The sequence below is a fragment of the Heptranchias perlo genome, chromosome 14, assembly GCF_035084215.1.
Source record: "Heptranchias perlo isolate sHepPer1 chromosome 14, sHepPer1.hap1, whole genome shotgun sequence".
NCBI lineage: Eukaryota > Metazoa > Chordata > Chondrichthyes > Hexanchiformes > Hexanchidae > Heptranchias > Heptranchias perlo.
Genome location: NC_090338.1, coordinates 43,278,530 through 43,293,147, shown reverse-complemented (window position 1 = coordinate 43,293,147; position 14,618 = coordinate 43,278,530).

Below are 14,618 nucleotides of genomic sequence, written 5' to 3'. Positions count from 1 at the left end.
GTAGCTATGTCACAATACAAACCCCAATATCTCCCCACTACTATTAAATCCCAATTTGTTCCCCTCCACAAGAGGGGGGGAATCACAAGAACTCCACAGTACTGCCAGTTTCTTTCCTCCGATTATAACAGTATTTATCAGTTTGTTTTTCCGAGCAGTTTGAAAACAAGCTGGAGAATATTAATAAACTTATTCCGTGCACCAATATTTTTGTCCCATAGAGTATGTATTACATTTAAGATTATTCAATTATCTAAAATTGAAAGTAAATTGTATTTTTTCAGGAGTTCAGTCATTTTATTGTCACTAGATAGATGTCATGAACATTTCAAAATAAGGGTTACTAGTATTTTTGATACTTTGGAAACACACTGGCAATTGAAAGGGATGTTCTGGTGGAGATAGTGGCTTGGATTCCACATTGGGTTTATATTACAGTCCACCTGAACTCATACAGTATAAGAAACAACTTTTAATGGAGCATTTGCACACCAGTACAAGGCTGTATTATCGATTTTGGCAGAATTTAATCTGCTAACTTTATTCAGAGTGCAATTTAACAATCTAAGCAAGGATCAAGATTTGGTTTTAATTAACTTTCCTTTCCCTGCTATGTATTTAACTTTCAGAGTAATGTTGAGTATGGATTTGCAAGTAGTTTGTTCATTTGGCTTTCCCTTCAGCATATAGTCAGTTTAATTTTTCATCTTTAATTCACCAAGTAGAAGTCATTTTTAGCTTAATAGTGTTACTTGTCAAAGCTTGGTCAGTTTTTAATTGTCCTGTGATAGAAAGCCTGATGAGAATACCAGAGAAAAGAGTTACTTTAGGCAATTCATTGATATTCCTATTTACAGAGGAAAAAAAAGATTTAACCCCTTTGCAGAACTTATGCCTTTAAGGGACAAATAAACCTGAACTGTTTTATATAAAATCATAAAGCAGGAACAAAAAAGAACAGAAAGAAAATAAATGTTAACAAATACAAAATATAAGAGATTAAAATCCTAATACTATTTTTTGAGAATAAGTTTATACTTTTTTATTCAAAATTCTCCAGTTGATTCTGCTTGGAATGTTGAATTAAATAAATAAAGGATATTTTACTTAATTTAGAAGTAATTAGGAAACAATGCGTTTACATTAAGGGAAGTACCTCTGTTTCCCTTGGGAACATGTACACCTATTTCTCTGCCTTTCCTAACAGTTTTCTTGTCCCCTTCCCTCGGATGCCGCTATTTCCTGGAGAAAACATGTTGCCATTGCATGCTTTTTTTTCCTGCCACAGCATTATCTGAGATTGGGTTATAGAACATGCCTGCCAGTAGCAACATGCATTTAGAATCAGAGAATTGTTACACCACAGACGGAAGTCATTCGGCCCATCAAGCCTGTGCCAGCTGTTTGTAAGAGCAATCCAGTTAGTTGCATTCCCCTGCTCTTTCCCTGTAGCCCTGCAATTTTTTTCTCTTCAAATATTTATCCAATTCCTTTTGAAAGCCACAATTGAATCTGCCTCCACTACCCTTTCAGGTAGCGCATTCCAGATCATAACTACTCGCTGCGTAAAATAATTTTTCCTCACTTCACCTTTTGGTTCTTTTATCAATCACCATAAATCTGTGTCCTCTGGTTCTCAACCCTTCCGCCAATGGGAACAGTTTCTCTTTATTTACTTTATCTAAACCCGTCATGATTTTAAACACTTCTATCAAATCTCCTCTCAACCTTCTCTGCTCTAAGGAGAACAACCCCAGCTTCTCCAGTCTATCCACGTAACTGAAGTCCCTCATCCCTGGAACCATTCTAGTAAATCTTTTCTGCACCCTCTCTAAGGCCTTCACATCCTTCCTAAAGTGCGGTGCCCAGAATTGGACACAATACTCCAGTTGTGGCCAAACCAGTATTTTATAAAGGTTCAACATAACTTCCTTGCTTTTGTACTCTTTGCCTCTATTTATAAAGCCCAGGATCCTGTATGCTTTTTTAACCGCTTTCTCAACCTGTCCTGCCACCTTCAAAGATTTATGCACATATACGTCCAGGTCTCTGTTCCTGTACCCCCTTTAGAATTGTACCATTAAGTTTATATTGCCTCTCCTCGTTCTTCCTGCCAAAATGTATCACTTTACACTTCTCTGCGTTAAATTTCATCTGCCATGTGTCCGCCCATTCCACCAGCCTGTCTATATCCTCTTGAAGTCTATTACTATCTGCCTCAATGTTTACTACACTTCCAAGTTTTATGTCACCTGCAAATTTTGAAATTGTGCCCTGTACACCCAAGTCCATGTCATTAATATAGATCAAAAAAAGCAGGGGAAGCTAGATAAACACATGAGGGAGAAAGGAATTAGATGAAGTAGGGAGGGAGGAGGCTCATGTGGAGCATAAACACTGGCGTTGACCAGTTTGGCCAAATGGCCTGTTTCTGTGCAGTATATTCTATGTAATTCTATTTAACATGTGTGGGAACTGCCGTTCCCAATCGCTTAACAGTCCTGTCACTTAAGCAACTTGTAAAAACCTGAAAAGACCAAGAAACAGAGCAGTTCATTCAGGTCTGCTTTGCCTCCCTTTCTCAATTTGTCAGCCTTAAAAATCACCAATAAGTACTCAGATTTTGAAAATTGCTGACAGAACTGTGTCACTCAGTATGGACATATCCTGCAGCCAGCTTAGGTTTTCCCTGCCGTAAAGGGAATTATCATAAAGCACACCAAGCAATGCATTTGTTGTAGGCAGTACCAGTAACTATCTTCTTAGAACCTAGAATTACAACTGTAATTTCCATGACCATTCCATATATAAGCCTCAAAACCTTTCCTAAAGGTTATTCTGTATTCATCCCATCCTTGGCCAGAAAAAAATGTTATCTGTGTATGCTGCCAGCATAACACATCATGCAGCTGCTATAAGACATACATTTACTGATGTATAACCATTGTTTCCAAAATACCCCACATAATGAAACGTGACAACTTATACCATGAGTAGCAAGGAGAAATTCATCAAATAAATGCAACTGACAAAAGATCCCCATGAAGGACAAGAACTTAAAGGGAACACACATCTGAGACAATACTGCTTCAAGCTGAAGGGCATGCAAAATTCATGACTGAATCAGTGAAAATTTCCACAAATTAGTCGCCTCCATCAAAAAGACTGTTGACTTCCACCTCTAACATTGCCTGCCTACATCCCGGCCTTAGCCCATCTGCTGCTGAAGCGCTCAATTCCAGACTCGACTATATCTGGGTAGCCTCCCATCCTCCACACTCTGTAAACGTCAGTGCATCCAAAGCTCTGCTGACTGTGTCCTATCCTACACCAAGTTCACTCATCCATTACTTGCTGATCTACATTGGGACTCGAACCCCCAATCTCTCCAATTTAAAATTCTCACCTCTGTTTTTAAATTTGTTCATGCCCTTCCCCCTCCCTATCTCTGTAACTTCCTCCACTCCAACAAGCAGCCCCCTCCCAAAGCTCTCTGAGGGAGAAATTTTATGGGGGCAAAAAACACTAAGTTCCCAGTCCAGTCTCCTGCACCAGTAGGACGTCTGAAATATGTCCAACGCCATATTGCACACATCAATGAGGGGCCTAACACCTGTTTCAGAGCCTCTCCTGCAATTTCATTAGGACAAGGCATGTTCTGCTCAGGATTTTGGATTTTTCAACTGCCTAACCAGCGGTCCTTAAAGGGACCGTTTGAGGCCTCCACCAAAATGCGAAATATTTTTATTTAAACTTACCTTCATGTGGAGCTGGGGGGAAGCAGGAGTCCTCCTCCCCGCTCCAAAGCCCTCCTTCCATTCCCTTCCACTGCCTCCCAGGACTTACCTGAGGGCCACTGCCAGCAAGGCACCCAGCCCAAATTATCCTCTTCAAACCGATGACCTGCCTCTGGACACTTGGCATCCACGGTTCACCTGATGAGGCCCAAGGCCCACTTTTATCGAGCCTTGGCCCTCCAGTTTCTGGCATCTGCTCCCGGCATGCCAACCTTTCTGCACCTGAAAATGAGCCAAAACAAATTTCTAGCCCTCTGTTCCTCTGACCCTCATCTCTTGTGCCTCTTGCCCTACCTTTACCCTATGATTGGCACTGTGCCTCCACCTGCCTAGGCACCATGCTCTGGATTTCTCTTTAAACTGCTCTGCCTCTGCACCACTGTCTTAAAAAAAACCACCTTGAAACTGAACCCTTTGATCAAGATTTTGGTCACTCCTCCTAATTTATCCTCATAGAATCATAGAATCATAGAAGTTTACAACATGGAAACAGGCCCTTCGGCCCAACATGTCCATGTCACCGAGTTTATACCACTAAGCTAGTCCCAATTGCCTGCACTTGGCCCATATCCCTCTATACCCATCTTACCCATGTAACTGTCCAAATGCTTTTTAAAAGACAAAATTGTACCCGCCTCTACTACTGCCTCTGGCAGCTCGTTCCAGGCATTCACCTCCCTTTGAATGAAAAAATTGCCCCTCTGGACCCTTTTGTATCTCTCCCCTCTCACCTTAAATCTATGTCCCCTCGTTATAGACTCCCCTACCTTTGGGAAAAGATTTTGACTATCGACCTTATCTATGCCCCTTATTATTTTATAGACTTCTATAAGATCACCCCTAAACCTCCTACTCTCCAGGGAAAAAAGTCTCAGTCTATCCAACATCTCCCTATAAGTCAAACCATCAAGTCCCGGTAGCATCCTAGTAAATCTTTTCTGCACTCTTTCTAGTTTAATAATATCCTTTCTATAATAGGGTGACCAGAACTGTACACAGTATTCCAAGTGTGGCCTTACTAATGTCTTGTACAACTTCAACAAGACATCCCAACTCCTGTATTCAATGTTCTGACCAATGAAACCAAGCATGCTGAATGCCTTCTTCACCACCCTATCCACCTGTGACTCCACTTTCAAGGAGCTATGAACCTGTACTCCTAGATCTCTTTGTTCTATAACTCTCCCCAATGCCCTACCATTAACGGAGTAGGTCCTGGCCCGATTCGATCTCCCAAAATGCATCACCTCACATTTATCTAAATTAAACTCCATCTGCCATTCATCGGCCCACTGGCCCAATTTATCAAGATCCCATTGCAATCCTAGATAACCTTCTTCACTGTCCACAATGCCACCAATCTTGGTGTCATCTGCAAACTTACTAACCATGCCTCCTAAATTCTCATCCAAATCATTAATATAAATAACAAATAACAGCGGACCCAGCACCGATCCCTGAGGCACACCGCTGGTCACAGGCCTCCAGTTTGAAAAACAACCCTCTACAACCACCCTCTGTCTTCTGTCGTCAATTCAATTTTGTATCCAATTGGCTACCTCACCTTGGGTCCCGTGAGATTTAACCTTATGTAACAACCTACCATGCGGTACCTTGTCAAAGGCTTTGCTAAAGTCCATGTAGACCACGTCTACTGCACAGCCCTCATCTATCTTCTTGGTTACCCCTTCAAAAAACTCAATCAAATTCGTGAGACATGATTTTCCTCTCACAAAACCATGCTGACTGTTCCTAATTAGTCCCTGCCTCTCCAAATGCCTGTAGATCCTGTCTCTCAGAATACCCTCTAACAACTTACCCACTACAGATGTCAGGCTCACCGGTCTGTAGTTCCCAGGCTTTTCCCTGCCGCCCTTCTTAAACAAAGGCACAACATTTGCTACCCTCCAATCTTCAGGCACCTCGCCTGTAGCTGTCGATGATTCAAATATCTCTGCTAGGGGACCCGCAATTTCCTCCCTAACCTCCCATAACGTCCTGGGATACATTTCATCAGGTCCCGGAGATTTATCTACCTTGATGCGCATTAAGACTTCCAGCACCTCCCTCTCTGTAATATGTACACTCCTCAAGACATCACTATTTATTTCCCCAAGTTCTCTAACATCCATGCCTTTCTCAACCGTAAATACCTTCTTTGGCTTGCTGTCCATTTTTGTCTGAATACAGCTATGTGAAGCTCCTTGGGATGTTTTTCTATATTAAAGGCAGTATATAAATGCAAGTTGTTCATGAATACATAGAAGCTGGCACTGGAAAAAATCCACAATGATTGATTCTTCCTGTATAGCCAACAATGGCACAGATTTCTGGGAGGGAACAATCCATCCCAAATGGCAAAAGCAAAAATTTCTGAATCTTGGAATGGATCAATACTCCCTGGCCCACACAGAAATTTTCTTTCAACAACGGAATGTACAATCCTGCCTATCGTTTTCTCTTCAAATATTTATGGGGCAGGATGACAGTGTGTGCTGCCAAAAGTTCCATGTAGTGGTATGGCAAGTTTTACGTGGCTTTTACATATCTATCTTACATTTCCATGTTAAATAAAATTGGTGGTTGTTTTTCACCATTTTCATTATCTATTTGGAATACTATAGCCAAACTCTATTAATCAGTTTTCCCCAGTCTATGAGATTAAGATAAACTTTTTGCAAAGAGTTGTTTTTAAAATGATAGTTCTTTAAGAATTAAATATTATCCAAATAATAGACTGGAGAATCCTTTCACATGATATTGTCTTTGGCTCTCCACTTGTAGCATGTTTGTGTGAACACATAATGTAGAGATAGCTTATTATTAGCCAAAATCTACATTTGTTATATATATTATATAAAATCAATATAGATTTGGTTAAAAATGTGTGCAATTTATAGTTAATTAGGACTGAGATGAGGAGAAATTTCTTCAATCAGAGTGTTGTGAATCTTTGGAATTCTCTACCCTCGAGGCTGTAATTGTTGAGTATTTTCAAGACCGAGATCTATAGATTTTTTTTGGACTCTAAGGGAATCAAGGGATATGGGGAGCGCAGGAAAATGGAGTTGAGATCAAAGATCAGTCATGATCTTGTTGAATGGCGGAGCAGGCTCGAGGGGTCGTATGGCCAACTCCTGCTCCTATTTCTTATGTTCTTAATTGCCTGGGCATTGGAGCCAGTTCGAGGGGAAGAGTGATTTGTACTGATGGGATAGCCTCCAACTCAACAGAGCTGGGACCATTACCCTCATGGGGAAACTAACTAGAGCTGTATAGGAGCGTTTAAACTAATATAGCAGCGGAAGAGGAAAACCAAGGCAGCATGATAAGAAGCTTTGGAGAGAAGGCAAGCTCTAGGCATTTAAGCAATGAGGTAAAAAAAAAGGCTGAAAGAGGTTAAACAGGACATGATAGTAAAAAGCAAAAAATAAGGAAGGCAAAAAATGTATGTATATGAATGATCAAAGGGGAAGACAAAATTTAGGGGAATCGAGCAATTGATTATAATAATAAAAAAAACTGCAGTATCTGAAACATGGCTGCACCTGGGTCAGGCCTAGCTATTAAATATTCCTGGGTATAAAGCATTCAGTAGGAATCAGCCACAATGCCAAATATGTTATAGATAATCAAACTGTAGAAATGAACTGTGGAAAAAATGTATAGAAAAATGAGGAAGCATATATTAAGAGTTATAATTGCTGGACATTTTAGTTATCAAAAAATAGATTAGAATCAAATACTGTATGTGGCAAAAAGGGAAATTTGTTTTAAACAGTGTTCACAAATATTTTCGCAATCAAAATGTTATGACTTCAAGAAGGAAGGAGACATTACTTGTCCTGGATAATGAGCAGAGTAAGTAGGTACAATAAGAGAAAGGTAACATTTGGGAAACCGTGACCACTATATAATTAGGTTTGTGGATATCGGGATTGTTGAAACACCCCAGTTGAGCTTAGAACAGTTCGCGGAAAGGTAAATAGGGGCATCTTGTGGGGTTCTCGCATTCAGGAAGGGAGGGGAGTCCAAGACGGGGGAGGCCGAAGCTTTCCTTATGAGGCTCAGAAGAGCACTCCGTCTCCTGGCACCACAAAGGAAAGAAAAACACCTTTTTCAGCTTCCGTGTCCTAATGTTCTTCTGATCAGCTTACAGCCTGGCGAAACAGCCACAGTGGTTTCCCAGTTCAGGCCTAAGTAAAAATTGCAGTCAGGTTGTGATGATGTCATCGGGACTCGATTATGCTTATGTAAACAAGGACCCAACTGGTTTTGTACCAGTATCCTTGCCACCTACTCAGAAGCGCAGGTTAAAATCACGGTTGGCGCAATCCTGGCAGCTCCAGGGTGTGTAAGTAACTTGAAGTATTTTAACTGGTGGAAACTGGGCAGGTAAGTTTAAAATTGTCCCCCAGAATTTAACTCATTCAATCACTGTGAATCAATGTGCTGGTCACCGCTTACTATTCAGGACAGCATTTGAGTTGTTTTTTTTGGCGGCCGTGTCAATGTTTTTGAATTTTTTTTAAAATTGACTGGTATTAACTGGGGTGGGTGCAGATAAGCCAAAAAACTGAACAAGGTTATAGAACATTTTTCCATTTAACGGGAATTTAGAATCCACAGTGACCATGATCATTGAACTGACTTAATGCTTGTAGTGTTGTCTTTGACAATCATTTCAGTGCCTCAGGCTTTATTTTGTGTGCAATGTCATAGCCCAAGGTCTGGTCAGCTTGAGCTGAATCAAAAATCCAAACAAGGGCAAGGCCATTCATTGCTGCTGTGAAGCATTTTGAAATATTAAGAATTCTTTTTGATTGCCCTAATAATGTATTTATGATAATAAGCATGAAAGCATTAATATGTTCTTTTAGGCAGCTCACCAGTGCTGCCTTTATGTGCCAGCCAGTGTTTGTTGACAAGCTGTTTGATCAGAGAATATCAAAGCCTAGTCTGCTCCAACACTTGTATAGGGATAATTTTCTGAAGGATCAATCCATCGTGATCAGGAGAAGGGGCCTAGCTAATTCTTTCCCTGCTCCCCACCCCCACAATCTGCCTGTTGTAGTACCTCTAGCTGCAGTGTCCAAACTCAGCATCAAAATGCCTCAAACATCTCCCGCTTGCACCAATATAAATCAATCTCCCTCAGCAGCACCAAAAACCTCAATCAAAACAACGCCATTAACTCAGAATTTTGTTAATGGCTTAAACCATATAGAATGCCGAAAATGATTATTTGTTTTAATTTGTTGTCTTTTCTGCACTGGTGCCTCGAAGTTATTGTTTGTACAGCCTTGATTTTAACTCTGGGAGGGATTGGTGCATGGGAGTGAGGGGGTTGGTGGCAGGGCGAACAACAAGCTCACACGCTGAGGCTTGGAGATTTTAGCTCCAGGGTCTCATTTGCATATGCAAAATTGGGCTCCTGCACGAACCTGACATAAATCGCTGCTTGACCAACAGGTGGGAATGGGAATTTTGGTGCCAGATGTTAACTGTATCCATATGATTTATATCAATTAGTGTTAATTGTATTCAGGTGGTGTGCATCAATTGGGGACTCTTGTATCCATTTATATGAGAGCGTATCTCGGGGGCGCATTCTGGGTGATGTGCACTTCTGTGAATAAAGGCTTGGAAGCAACTGAAGACCAGGCTCTAGTATTCTATCCTTCACCACCTGGCCATCCAGTTTATGACACCAGGAACGGTCCCTGTCACACAGTGAGTCCATTGGAAGGCTCTGGGTGGGGAATCCTCATCAAGGGGTGGGGGAGGAAAGCCCAGAGGGCAAGGGCAGCCCAAGGTTTCCTTGTGGAACCCAAAGGAGTACTCCTTCTCCTGGCCCACAAGGATACTAAAAAAAAATTAAATACTTACCTCGCTGGGCCGACAGTGCATACAAAAAGTGATGATCGCCATATTGGTTAAGGCATTCATTAGGTGTACCTGGCAACTGCCTAAAATGAATACTGGCCTCATTAAAATATTTAAGAAGGGGTCCTGCGCTTGCATTAGGACTCCTTTGGGAAATTGGAGCCTGGGAGCATTTGATTCACTCATTCTTATGCCCACCCAGAAAAACGTTTCGGAAGCAAGCTGAAACAACAATGTTTAAAGGGATCCCAACCTCCATTCAGGTAAGTTGCTGAAGTAGTTTTTCATTACTGATGATTTCTGGCACCACTTTTTGGATGTTGTGTTGGAGTTTTGGTAATTTTTGATACTGAGCTGTTGGAGAGCTGACTTTTGGCTGCAGCTGCACTGTTTGACTTCACTGGCTGCAGGAGTACCAGAAAGGATGGGAATGTTGCTGTGATTACCATGGAGCCTGTCACAGCAGCAGTAACAACAACGGCAGGAGCTGCAACCAGCACGGCAGCACAGTCCTATGGAGGCTCAAAGAAGATGACGAAGGAGAAAAGGGCCAAGGAGGCTTTACATCGCGCTGGTGTTCCAGAACAGGATGCCTTACCTCATGACAGAGGAGCAGTGCAGCAGGAGGCGGCACTTCAGCAAGCAGGCAGTCACTCACCCATGTCACTGTTGCAGCAAGTATTCAAGTCAAACACTTGGGTACACACAGTACTGTCTGTGGCTGTGAAGGTAATGGTGGATCTCAACTTCTGTGCCACAGGCTCATTCCAGGCTGCATAAGGTGACATAAGTTTGCTGTCGATACGGCCATCAAGTAGGTGACAGATGCCCTCTTCACAAGGAGACAGCAATACATCACCTTCCCAATCAGGAGGAGAGAGCCAGATTTTCCCACTTCACTTGATTTCTCCAGGTACAAGGTCTCATTCACTTTGCCTTGTATTTTCCCCATCAAGAACCAGCTATGTTTTATAACACAGGGGTTTCACTCCCTGAATGCTCAGCTGCTCTGTGACCACTTTTTTTATTCATTCATGGGATGTGAGCGTCGCTGGCAAGGCCAGCATTTATTGTCAATCCCTAATACCCTGTACCAGTGGTTTTAAAAAAGATCTTCCAGCAATGGCTGAGTGGAAGCAGGACCCATTGGTTTGCCACATGTTTTACAGCAAACGCTGTGTTGTGAAACTTTTTATCAGACATGTTTAAGAATAAAAAAATACAGAAGCTGTTTTCACACTGATGCAAATAGATTGAATTTAATATGCTGAACTGAAAATATTTTCAAACCAATGTATTGTATTTCTTTGAATGATGCCTCAGCTGGACAATTAAGTAATTCACAAACACTGCTGCTGTCAATTTTCCAGTGATTCAGTGACTTCCTCTTGACATTTTCCACATTAAATAGTGCTTTAAGTATTCTGACACAAATTGATTTCTTAATTGTCATTAAAATGCTGTGATGGAGTGTTTCATTCTTTTTTCTCTTTTTATATCTAAACAGTGAAAAGGAAAGTCAATGCATCAAAAATAAATTGACTACGTATGCAAATGCATCAAAAATTGTGATTATCTCAGGGTCAGCTCCTTCCACTATAAACTGATACTCCTGGCCATCTGCTTAAATGCTGTAGTGACCCCCCCGCCAGAAGTACCCCAGTCTCTGTAGGTCATATTTCAGTGGCAATACATAAAAGGTGGCATGCCAGCGTGATCAAGAGCCAGTGTTGCCAAATTGGCCATACCCACAAAGATGCCATCAACCATTTCTGCAGGCTCTTTTGCACTAACCTGACAATGACCGAGGGAACTACCTTCCCAGGGTCTGGGTCAGCAGAGAGGCAGATGCAGTGTTATGCTATTTTTTACAATGACATCTGTAGCTACCATGCAGCATAGGGCTGTCACATGCCATGATCATAACAGTCAACTGTGGCCTTAAGCTTAACTGCAACTCCTTGCAGGCCAGCTCTAATGCTGATGTTACTGTGGAGTAGTACTTAGGGCAAACCTCCTCACAACCAGCTCATGCAGTGCCATCTTGACTTTAGCAGTCACGAAACGGGAGGTCAGATGTTTGGTTGCTGTATCACTTTTCTGCAGGCTTATGCCTGCAGTTAGGGTTCCCTTTCCTTTTTTTTTTCTTATCTCTTCTTCAACCTTTATAAAACACTGGATGGCCAGAATTGGAGTATTGTATCCAGTTATGGGCACCGCACTTTAGGAAGGATATGAACGGCTTACAGAGGGTGCAGAGGAGATTTACTAGAATGATTCCAGGGATGAGGGACTTAATTTATGTGGATGGACTGGAGAAGCTGGGATTGTTCTCCTTGGAACAGAGAAGGATGAGAGGAGATTTGATAGAAGTATTCAAAATCATTATGGGTTTAGACAGAGTAGATAGAGAGAAACTGTTCCCATTGGTGGAAGGGTCAAGAACCAGAGGGCGTAGATTTAAGGTGATTGGCAAAAGGACCAAAGGTGACATGAAGAAAAGCTTTTTTACACAGCGAGTGGTTAGGATCTGGAATGCACGGCCCGAAGAAGTGGTAGAGGCAGATTCAATCATGAACTTCAAAAGTGAACTGAATAAGTACTTGAAATGAAAAAATGTGCAGGGCTATGGGGATAGGGTGGGTAAGTGGGACTAGCTGGATTGCTCGTACATAGATCCGGCGCGGAATCGATGGGCCGAATGGCCTCCTTCTGTGCTGTAACCTTTCTATGATTTTCTGCATGTTCAACCTTATCAATGCTGCTATTGGATTAGATGCTCTCTGAGGCTTTCCAAAGGGTTTCTGATTCTTTTTCTTGTTCCCTTTAAATTTGACGTGCATTAAATTTTCCTCCATTTATTAATCAGCTCTTGAGATCTATCCAACCTTATGCAATGCTAATAAACTGACAGAGGAAAATTGTGTGCAAACCTCTCGCTGTGTAAAAAAGTTTTTCCTCATGTCATCATTGGTCCTTTTGCCAATCATCTTAAATCTATGCCCTCTGGTTTTTGACCCTTCCACCAATGGGAACAGTTTCTTTCTATCTACTCTGTCTAAACCCATGATGATTTTGAATAGCTCTATCAAATCTCCTCTCAACCTTCTCTGTTCCAAGGAGAACAATCTCAGCTTCTCCAGTCTATCCATGTAATTTAAGTCCCTCGTCCTTGGAATCATTCTAGTAAATCTCCTTTGCACCCTCTCTAAGGCTTTGGCTTCCATTTCAATTTGTCTAAAACCTGCCAATAACCCCTCCAGTCCCCACAAGGAATGGTTTAGGCCTCCCCAACTTGGGCTCTGCTCCTTCTTCCCTGCAAAACCCCATCCCCATGAATTACCGTTTCGGGTGGGCAGCTGACTGGCAGCACACATGAGGCATAGGAGTTAAAACTGCTTGGGCCTCAAGCTGATGAGGTCAGGGTGGGTGATTGGCACTCGCCCCCATCAAGTACCTGATCGAATTTCGCTCCATCTTAAAATTGGGGCTCCCGTTACATAGGAACAGGAGCAGGCCATTCAGCCACTCAAGCTGGTTCCGCCATTCAATGAGACCATAGCTGATCTGTGATCTAACTCCATATATCTGCCTTAGTCCCATATTCCTTAATACCTTTGGTTAACAAAAATCTATCAATCTCAGATTTAAAATTAACAAATGAGCTAGCGTCAACTGCTGTTTGCAGAAGAAAGTTCCAAACATCTACCACCCTTTGTGTGTAGAAGTGTTTACTAACTTCACTCCTGAAAGCCCTGGCTCTAATTTTTAGGCTCTGTTCTCCAGTCCTAGACTCCCCAACCAGCAGAAATAGTTTCTCTCTATCTACTCTATCAGTTCCCCTTAATATCGTAAAAGCTTTGATCAAATCACCCCTTGATCTTCTAAATTCCAGGGAATACAACCCTAGTTTGTGTAATCTCTCCTCGTAATTTAACCCTTGGAATCCAGATAACATTCTAATAAATCTACACTGCACTCCCTCCAAGGCCAATATATCCTTCCGAAGGTACGATGCCCAGAACTGAACACAGTACTCCAGGTGTGGTCTAACCAGGACTTTGTATAGCTGTAGCATAACTTGTACCCCCTTATATTCTAGTCCACTAGATATAAAGGCCAGCATTTCATTAGCCGTTTTGATTATTTTCTGTACTTGTCCATGACATTTTAATGATCTATGTACATAGTGTTAATTGTATCATGTGATTTATATCAATTAGTGTTAATTGTATTCAGACAGCGGGTGTCAATTGGGGACTCTCTTGTATCCTTTTTATATGAGAGCTTACCTAGGGTGTGGTGTGTGTATAAGAGGGATCTCTGTGAATAAAGGCTTGGAAGCAACTGAAGACCTGGCTCTAGTATTCTATCCTTCACCACTTAGCTATCCAATTTATAACACCTGGGCCCCTAAGTCTCTTTAGACCTCCACTTTTGAACTCTTCAACATTTAGAAAGTATTCTGATCTATCCTTTTTAGGTCCAAAGTGGATGACCTCACACTTGCCTACATTGAAATCCATTTGCCACAGTTTTGCCCATTCACTTAATCTATTAATATCTCTCTATAATTTTATGCTTCCATCTGCTTACAATGCTACCTAGCTTTGTGTCAATAGCAAATGTGGATATGTGGCTCTCTATCCCATCATCTAAGTCGTTAATAAATACAGTGAATAGTTAAGGCCCCAACACAGAACCCTGAGGGACACCACTAGTCACATCCTGCCAATTTGAGTACCTGCCCAATGAAGCTATTAACTTTAGCGAACATTCTCTTGAGTGTCTTTATCGAATACTTCTGGAAGTCCACATAAACAACATCCAGAGACATTCCCCGTTCCATTACTTTAGTCACCTCTTCAAAATGTTCAATCAGGTTCGTCAGGCCTACCCTTTACAAATCCATGCTGCCTGTCTCTGATAAGCTGA